The sequence below is a fragment of the Eptatretus burgeri genome, chromosome 6 (assembly GCF_056783735.1).
Source record: "Eptatretus burgeri isolate ZD-2024b chromosome 6, Ebu_testis_v1, whole genome shotgun sequence".
Classification (NCBI taxonomy): domain Eukaryota; kingdom Metazoa; phylum Chordata; class Myxini; order Myxiniformes; family Myxinidae; genus Eptatretus; species Eptatretus burgeri.
This window is the reverse complement of record NC_140966.1, coordinates 8654135-8664134: the sequence shown is the minus strand read 5'-3', so window position 1 is coordinate 8664134 and position 10000 is coordinate 8654135. Positions and strand designations below refer to the sequence as shown.

General features: G+C 35.5%; 1 protein-coding gene and 1 long non-coding RNA gene across 3 annotated transcripts in view; one reads left to right on the top strand and one right to left on the bottom strand.

Moving 5' to 3' along the window:
* The window catches only part of LOC147024202 (stannin-like), a 72890-nt gene extending 71917 nt beyond the window's left edge, over nt 1–973 (bottom strand). Inside the window, exon 1 of one of the 2 annotated variants that reach the window (XR_015058919.1) lies at nt 847–933. The gene's annotated coding sequence lies outside the window, so the exon portion shown is untranslated. Of the gene's footprint in view, nt 1–846 lie in introns of both variants that reach the window. The other variant, XM_085883872.1, reaches the window with a different exon arrangement.
* Nucleotides 1–10000, top strand: part of LOC147024201 (uncharacterized) — a 22115-nt gene that overhangs the window by 11192 nt on the left and 923 nt on the right. The window contains exons 2-3 of the long non-coding RNA XR_015058920.1: nt 8225–8525; nt 8660–10000. The exon at nt 8660–10000 is cut by the window's right edge and continues 923 nt beyond it. This is a non-coding gene — a long non-coding RNA (uncharacterized LOC147024201). The remainder of the gene's footprint in view (nt 1–8224; nt 8526–8659) is intronic.

The window sequence follows — 10000 nt, the reverse complement described above, 5'->3', positions numbered from 1 at the left end:
ATTGTAGTTGCAGTTCATAAAAATTAAAAAAAACAACCTGAACGTGTTGACTCTGCCACTTGACCACAACGATAACATTTGATGAAGCAAAAAAACAACCCTGTTTACGATGCAAATGATGTACACAACCCGACTCCGTCGAGTGGCGACCACCTGCGCCCCTTGGAGAGATTTTCACGCCGATTTCAAGACCCCAACGCTCGCGTGTACCAAGCAAAGCATTTTTGCTCTGATTTTGATTCGTTTTAACCGTTAGGCCTAATTCAACGAATGCACAATGGGTTTCGCTGTTGACCATCGTTGAGATGCTTTTCCCACCATACATGGAGCTTATTAAGCTCTTAATTACCGAGATTGAGTTCCGCACAACATATGTAGTCTGTTGGAGTGCAACCTCATTTTGACCTCGTACACGTCCTGGACGCTGCACACAGGTGGCTGCAATGCAACCTAGTTCAATGAAAGTGAAGCAAAAGCAGTTTTCATTTGCTGCCGCAACATGTTCTCATATCAGATGTAAACATGGCTCAATGCGCATGCAAAATCGGTGTGGACGGTTGTGCTGGATACGAGATGTCAGAGCGTGTGTTTGTGTGTCTACGTGTGTGTCATTTGATTTTTACTGCGGTGGTATCCAGTTCGTGCTTGCAAAAGTGTTTGAATAACTGAGCAGAGGAAATTGATTTAAGCCCAGAGATCATAACGCTGCATACAACGCTCTTTGTGACGTCACCAGAAGTGAGAGAGGGCTATCGGCGTTTCGCAAGCGCATGGGTCGCTTGTTCCATGGAATCAGGATAGACTATATGATGTATCGAGGGATTGAGAAGGACAGAGAAATCTTACCCGCCAGGATGAGCACGCCGGCCAAGACAGCTGGAGAGACTTGCTGCGATGCACACAATGAGATCCGTCCGGCTGTCTGCGTCCGTTGCTTTCTCCTCCCTTTCTCCTCCTCCTTCCTCTCCTCCCTCCTTCCAACCGTAAAATCCGCCCTCCCCCATACATGCAATGTCTCTCTCTTTTTGGTTTTGTTTTTTCAAACCTCTCTCTCTCTCTCTATCTCTATCTCTATCTCTATCTCTATCTCTATCTCTATCTCTATCTCTATCTCTATCTCTATCTCTATCTCTATCTCTATCTCTATCTCTATCTCTATCTCCCCTCCCCTTGTCCTTATCTTTACTTGCTTTTCATATAAATCCTTATCTCCCTTTCTGCATCTTCATCTTCAATATAACAATTACTTACAGCCACGATTCACCCCTTGGGACCAATCGATGATGATGAAGTTCAATGGGTGATGATAATTACTGTATATATGCATGTTATGATGAAGGTTGAGGATATATAACTCCCTAAATGGATATTAGCATATTAATAGATTTGCTCAGTCATATCAGTGTTGTAACACGATCATTTCCTTTCCGGAGAGGAAATAGAATCCCAATTTGCATCACAAGGTGACCTTCTATGGGTGGGGGGGGGGAGGGGGTAACAAAAACGCTCTTGTTTCTAAGGCTTTTTCGATGGCATTTCTTCTTTTTCTCTTCTCTCTCATACCTCCATGATTCCAACACAACACCGGAGATATCTCGCTGGCAAACATGTGGTATATGCAGACTAAAAACAGACATGCAGCTGGAAATGTAATGGTGGAGAGTGGGGGAGGGAGGTGCAAGAGGGCTGGTGGGAGGAAGGGGGGGGGAGGGGAGAGGTTTGTCACAATGCAAAGACCATGTTGGTAAGCTCTTGGTTAATGTCTTGGTGATTAGATCCCTTTCATTAAAAAAATTATACAATGCCACTGACATTCCAGCTCCACAAAAAAATACAAAATAAATAGTTCGACTGGAAGTGTTGACTTACTCTATGATGATCAAAGGAATATGGCTTTGTCAAAGGTTATCGGCATTCATGGGCCCATAGCACGAATGTGAAAACAATAGTTTGGACTGTGTGTTGTAGTAGGTTAGATTTACTCCTGTATTCAGGATCTGTCTGGGGTAAGTCATACATCGCTAGGATGTCCACTGAGAGGGCAGTGATTTTAAACAATAGAGTAGAATAGGGTACGGTTGTGTTGGGTAAATCCTCCTGGACAGGCAAGGCAGGTGGACAACATGGGCACATCTGTACTGAGAAAGTGTTTTGCGCTGTCAAGGAACGGCCATCGTAAAACTGTTTGTTTGGCCAGTGGACTACAAACCATGGTGGTAAAGTGAGCTGTGGAGACTTGGAAAGGGGTGAAACACTTTAACTCGGTACAAACACACTTATCTTATAAAAAAGCTACTTCTAACCACTCACTAACTGACTGACTGACTCACTAACTGTGATATTATTGTTCGGTACGTTCCCGGGAGACGTAGAAAGCTGAAATTTTGCGTTCCGACGGATATTGAAGCCCATACATCAGGGAAAAAAAGCACAGGACCATCGGAAAGCATCCGTAAATTAAAAAATAAATAAATTCAAATAAATTTAAAAATAAATGCAGGCGAGCAAGCAGAAACAATTGGAAGCACAGTGATTTTGTGTGCTGACAGACATCAAAGCCGATACACCGGGAAAAAAAATCACAGAACCCTCGGAAAGTGTCCATAAATGAAAATATAAATAAACAAAGAAACATGAAAAAATGAATGCAGGTGAGCAACCCGAGAGAAGGGGAAGCACAGATCGTTATTGCTTACAATGTGTAAGCATACCCTCCCATAGTTTACACACATAGTGCACTCGCATTCTAATTTTACATCTAATATAAAGTATAATGCTCTTTCTAACCACTGGCTGACTGACAGATATTAAACATCAGGGCTTTCAGGTGACGGAAAAAGCTGAAATTTTGCATGATGATGGACATGAAAGCGAGGATAAATAAATGGGGGGGGGGGGGGGAAATAAATAAATGAAAAAGCAAATGCAGATGAGCGACCCGAGACAATCAGGAAGCACAGTTCGTATACTTACACAATTACACACAATGTGTAAGTATGCCCTGCAAGTACTTTATACACGTACTCACATTCTAATTGTACATACTTTATACATGTACTCGTGTTATAATTGAACATACTTTATACACATACTTACATTCTAATTGCACATACCTGTACTTTAAACACGTACTCACATTCCAATTGAACATACTTCATACATGTACTCACACCGTAATATTACATACTTTAAACACATATTCACATTCTAATTGTACATACTTCATACACGTACTCACATTTTAATTGTACATACTTTAAACACGTACTCACATTCTAATATTACATACTTTATACACATATTCACATTCTAATTGTACATACTTTATACACGTACTCACATTCCAATTAAACTTACTTTATACACGTACTCACATTCTAATTGGACGTACTTTATACATGTACTAACATTCTAATTGTACATACTTTATATACGTACTCACATTCTAATGAAACTTACTTTATCTACGTACTCACATTCTAATTGTACATACTTTATATACGTACTCACATTCTAATTGAACTTACTTCATACACATACTCACATTCTAATTGAACATACTTTATACACGTACTCACATTCCAATTGTACATACTTTATATACATACTCATATTCTAATTGTACATACTTTTTATAAGTACTCAAATTCGAATTGTACATACTTTATATGCGTACTCACATTCTAATTGTACATACTTTATACACGTACTCACATTCTAATTGTACACACTTTATACACGTATTCACATACTAATTAAACATACTTTATACATGTATTCACATTCTAATTGTACATACTTTATACGTGTACTCACATTGTAATTGTACATACTTTATACACATACTCGCATTCCAATTGAACATACTTTATAGACATACTCACATTATAATTAAACATACTTTATACACACACTCACCTTCGAATTGTACATACTTTATATATGTATTCACATTCTAATTATACATGCTTTATACACGCACTCACCTTCTAATTGTACATACTTTATACACGTACTCACATTCTAATAAAACATACTTTATACACACGCTCACATTCTAATTGTACATACTATATACACGTACTCACATCCCGATTAAACATACTTTATACCCGCACTCACATTCTGATATTCCATACTTTATAGACATATTCACATTCTAATTGTACATACTTTATACACGTACTGACATTCTAATTGTACATACTTTATATACGTACTCACATTCTAATGAAACTCACTTTATACACATTCTCACATTCTAATTGTACATACTTTTCCACGTACTCACATTCTAATTGTACATACTTTCAATACGTACTCACATTCTAATTAAACTTACTTTATATTCGTACTCACATCGAATTGTGCATACTTTATGTACGTACTCACATCAAATTGTACATACTTTATATACGTACTCACATTCTAATTGTACATACTTTATATACATACTCACATTCTAATTGTACATACTTTATATTCGTACTCACATTCTTATTGAACATACTTTATATACGTACTCACATTCCAATTGAACATATTTTATACACCTACTCACATTCTAATTGTACATACTTTATATACGTACTCACATTCTAATTGTCCATACTTTATACACGTACTCACATTCTAATTGTACATACTTTATATACGTACTCACATTCTAATTGTACATACTTTATACACATACTCACATTCTAATTGTACATACTTTATACACTTACTCACATTCTAATTGTACATACTTTATATACGTACTCACATTCTAATTGTACGTACTTTTTAGACATACTAACATTCTAATTTAACTTACTTTATATGCGTACTCACATTCGAATTGTACATACTTTATACACGTACTCACATTCTAATTAAACATACTTTGTACACGCACTCGCATTCTAATTGTACATACTTTATGCACGTACTCACATTCTAATTAAACATACTTTATACACGCACTCACATTCTAATTGTACATACTTTATACACGTACTCACATTCTAATTGTACATACTTTATACACGTACTCGCATTCTAATTAAACATACTTTATACATGCACTCACATTCTAATTGTACATTCTTTATATACGTATTCACATTCTAATTGTACATACTTTATACATGTACTCATATTCTAATATGACATACTTTATATACACACTCACATTGTAATATTACATGATTTATATGCGTACTCACATTTTTATTGTATGTACTTTATATACGTATTCACATTCTAATATCACATACTTTATACACGTACTCACATTCTAATTGTACATACTTTATATACGTATTCACATCCTAATATTACATACTTTATATATGTACTCACATTCTAATTGTACATACTTTATACAGGTACTCACATTCTAATATTTCATACTTTATACACGTACTCACATTCTAATATTTCATACTTTATACACACACTCACATTCTAATTGTACGTACTTTATACACACACTCACATTCTAATTGTACATGCTTTATACACGCACTCACCTTCTAATTGTAGTACTTTATATACGTATTCACATTCTAATTGTACATACTTTATACACGTACTCACATTCTAATATTACATACTTTATATACACACTGACATTCTAATTGTACGTACTTTATACACACACTCACATTCTAATATTACATACTTTATATACACACTGACATTCTAAGTGTACATACTTTATACACGCACTCACATTGTAATTGTTCATACTTTTGACACGTATTCACATTCTAATTGTACATTATTTATATACGTATTCAATTGTACATACTTTATACACGTACTCACATTCTAATTAAACATACTTTATACATGCACTCACATTCTAATTGTACATTCTTTATATACGTATTCACATTCTAATTGTACATACTTTATACATGTACTCACATTCTAATATTACATGATTTATATGCGTACTCACATTTTTATTGTATGTACTTTATATACGTATTCACATTCTAATATCACATACTTTACACACGTACTCACATTCTAATTGTACATACTTTATATACGTATTCACATTCTAATATTACATACTTTATATACGTACTCACATTCTAATTGTACATACTTTATACAGGTACTCACATTCTAATATTACATACTTTATATACGTACTCACATTCTAATTGTCCATACTTTATACACATACTCACATTCTAATTGTCCATACTTTATACACGTACTCACATTCTAATTGTACATACTTTATATACGTACTCACATTCTAATTGTACATACTTTATACACATACTCACATTCTAATTGTACATACTTTATACACTTACTCACATTCTAATTGTACATACTTTATATACGTACTCACATTCTAATTGTACGTACTTTTTAGACATACTAACATTCTAATTTAACTTACTTTATATACGTACTCACATTCGAATTGTACATACTTTATACACGTACTCACATTCTAATTAAACATACTTTGTACACGCACTCGCATTCTAATTGTACATACTTTATGCACGTATTCACATTCTAATTAAACATACTTTATACACGCACTCACATTCTAATTGTACATACTTTATACACGTACTCACATTCTAATTGTACATACTTTATACATGTACTCATATTCTAATATGACATACTTTATATACATACTCACATTGTAATATTACATGATTTATATGCGTACTCACATTTTTATTGTATGTACTTTATATACGTATTCACATTCTAATATCACATACTTTATACACGTACTCACATTCTAATTGTACATACTTTATATACGTATTCACATTCTAATATTACATACTTTATATACGTACTCACATTCTAATTGTACATACTTTATACAGGTACTCACATTCTAATATTTCATACTTTATACACGCACTCACATTCTAATTGTACATACTTTATACACGTACTCACATTCTAATTGTACATACTTTACACACGTACTCACATTCTAATTAAACATACTTTATACATGCACTCACATTCTAATTGTACATTCTTTATATACGTATTCACATTCTAATTGTACATACTTTATACATGTACTCACATTCTAATATTACATACTTTATGTACACACTGACATTCTAATTGTACATACTTTATACACACACTCACATTCTAATTGTACGTACTTTATATACACACTGACATTCTAAGTGTACATACTTTATACACGCACTCACATTGTAATTGTTCATACTTTTGACACGTATTCACATTCTAATTGTACATTATTTATACATGTACTCACATTCTAATATTACATACTTTATATACGTACTCACATTCTAATTGTACATACTTTATACACGTACTCACATTCTAATATTTCCTACTTTATACACGTACTCACATTCTAATATTTCATACTTTATACACACACTCACATTCTAATTGTACGTACTTTATACCCACACTCACATTCTTATTGTACATGCTTTATACACGCACTCACCTTCTAATTGTACGTACTTTATATGCGTATTCACATTCTAATTGTACATACTTTATACACGTACTCACATTCTAATATTACATACTTTATATACACACTGACATTCTAATTGTACGTACTTTATACACACACTCACATTCTAATATTGCATACTTTATATACACACTCACATTCTAATTGTACGTACTTTATACACATACTCACATTCTAATATTACATACTTTATACACACACTCACATTCTAATTGTACGTACTTTATACACAAACTCACATTCTAATTGTACGTACTTTATACATACGTATGCTCACATTCTAATTTTACATCTAAAACATAAAGGTCTTTCTCACCACTGACTGTCTGACTTAATATTTGGTACATTTTGGGTGATGTAGAAAGCAGAAATTTCAGGTGCCGACAGACATTGAAGCCCATCCACCAGGAAAAAAAAAGCACAGAGCCTTCGGAAGGTGTCGGTAAATGAGAATATAAATGAATGAAAATAAATAAATCCAGGTGAGCGACCCAAGACCATGGGGAAGCATAGTTCGTTATTGCTGACAATGTGTAAGTATAACGCACTTATCAATCTTTAGTATTATGCTCGTTATTCCACGGTATTTGCTTGGTTAACTGTACTGTATTGCAAGTGAGTAGATATGCATTGCGAATGTGTTAGTTTGATGTCTCATTTACGTTATTTCCACCTCTAACACACTTCTCTTTACACATTTCTTATGCATTTCAGCACAGGATTCACCACAGTTTGGCCACGATCAGGCTTTCCTCTCTCCATGAACCATCAAAACTGGTTCAAGCCAGCCGGCCCACATCCTGCTGGTTTTTTCGTGCCATATGGCTAAGAGACATCGTGCCAGCGTCCTGGCATGCCAATTATCTGAAGTGAGAGAACCTCTGACCCCCACAACCCCTCCATTGAGATTAGTGGGGGGGGGCTGTGGAGGAGGGGGAGGGGTAGAAGACAATAAAGGGAGGTGCACATGAGCTGTGGAGAGAAGCTCAAGGAGAGACACGAAGGTGACACAGAGGTGCCTTGGGGTCCTCTGGGGTTCTGAGCTTGTTTCTCATTGTATTGCATGTAAGTAGTAGATCTCATTGTATTGCATGTGAGTGGAGTCCTCTTGTTCATTCTTCCTCCTTGGTCTTTCCCCTTCCCATTCAGCCTCGAGTGCGAGCTGGACAAACGTCATCTGGGCTGGACTTGTCTTAGCACCTTGAATTATCGCTCGGTATCCACACACGATATTATTGTCTTTCCCAGTGTGTGTGGCGGTAACGCATCATCCCGGAGGCATGCGAAACTGGATGTGGTGACTCGGAGACCCGCTGGGTGGGATCAGATGCTTGATGAGCCCATATTGTAAAGTTATAAGTTGATTGCTTCATAATCCGAAGCCAGTTGTGTACGCATAAGAGAGAGAATCTCAAAGAGAGACACATAGGTGACACAGAGGTGCCTAGGGGTCCTCTGGGTTTCTTCTTAGCTTGTTTTTCATTGTATTGCATGTACGTAGTAGATCTCATTGTATTGCATGCGAGTAGGGTGAGTGGAAGGCAGTTGTTTACGCAGAGGGGATAAGAGGGAATGTCATTGCATGTACATATAAGAGGGGATTCCTCCAGATTTCTTTCAGTTTAGTATTAAACAGCAGTATTGGCTGTTTTAGAAGGTAATCATATGTGTTTGTGGGTTTTAATATTTGCCCTGTGGTTTTAATGTGGTTTTCCCCACGAAACGCCATGATAAGGTATTTATTTATACACGTTAACATGCTGTTTGTCCAAGGAGGGAAAACCACTTGGGGAGAGAGGATATTATTAGTGTTAACTAGACGACCCGTGAACCCATTGGGTTCCCGTTGTGAGAGCGGTTGATGAAAAAAATAATCATTTAAAGAAAAAAAACCCAAAATAGCTCCAGCGAACTATACCGCTAAGGTTGTTTGCATTGATCAAATTCTCTCGAAGAGTAGTCCACTGAACCGGGAATTGTTTTTTAATATTTTTTTTCTTTGCCCGATTTGAATGAAACTTGATACTGCACACCACAGGAGAATGGTAAGTAAGGTGGCCTTGAATTTTTTGTGCAATCCTGTACCGTTTTGGCTGTATTTCGGGAACATACATACATACATACATACATACATACATACATACAAGATGAGGGTTTTAGTAATATATAAATATTGTTTTGAAATAACATTAATATTATGCTATTATCATTAGTGTTGTTATTAGTTTTGTTTTTCGAAGCGTCCTTTGAAAAATACCATGAATAGCTATCATAACATAAATATACACCTTAACACGAATTTTGCCCATGGCAGAAAACCCCCTTGAGGAAGGGGGGAAATGAAGTCATGACAACCTCCATTTTGCAATCCTTAGTCCTCCTGTCAAGTTTGGTTGAGAATGGATAATTAACAACTGAATGTATCATGGTAAAAAAAAAAAAATAGTCAGACAGACAGACAGACAGACACCAAATTGCGTATTTTAGTAT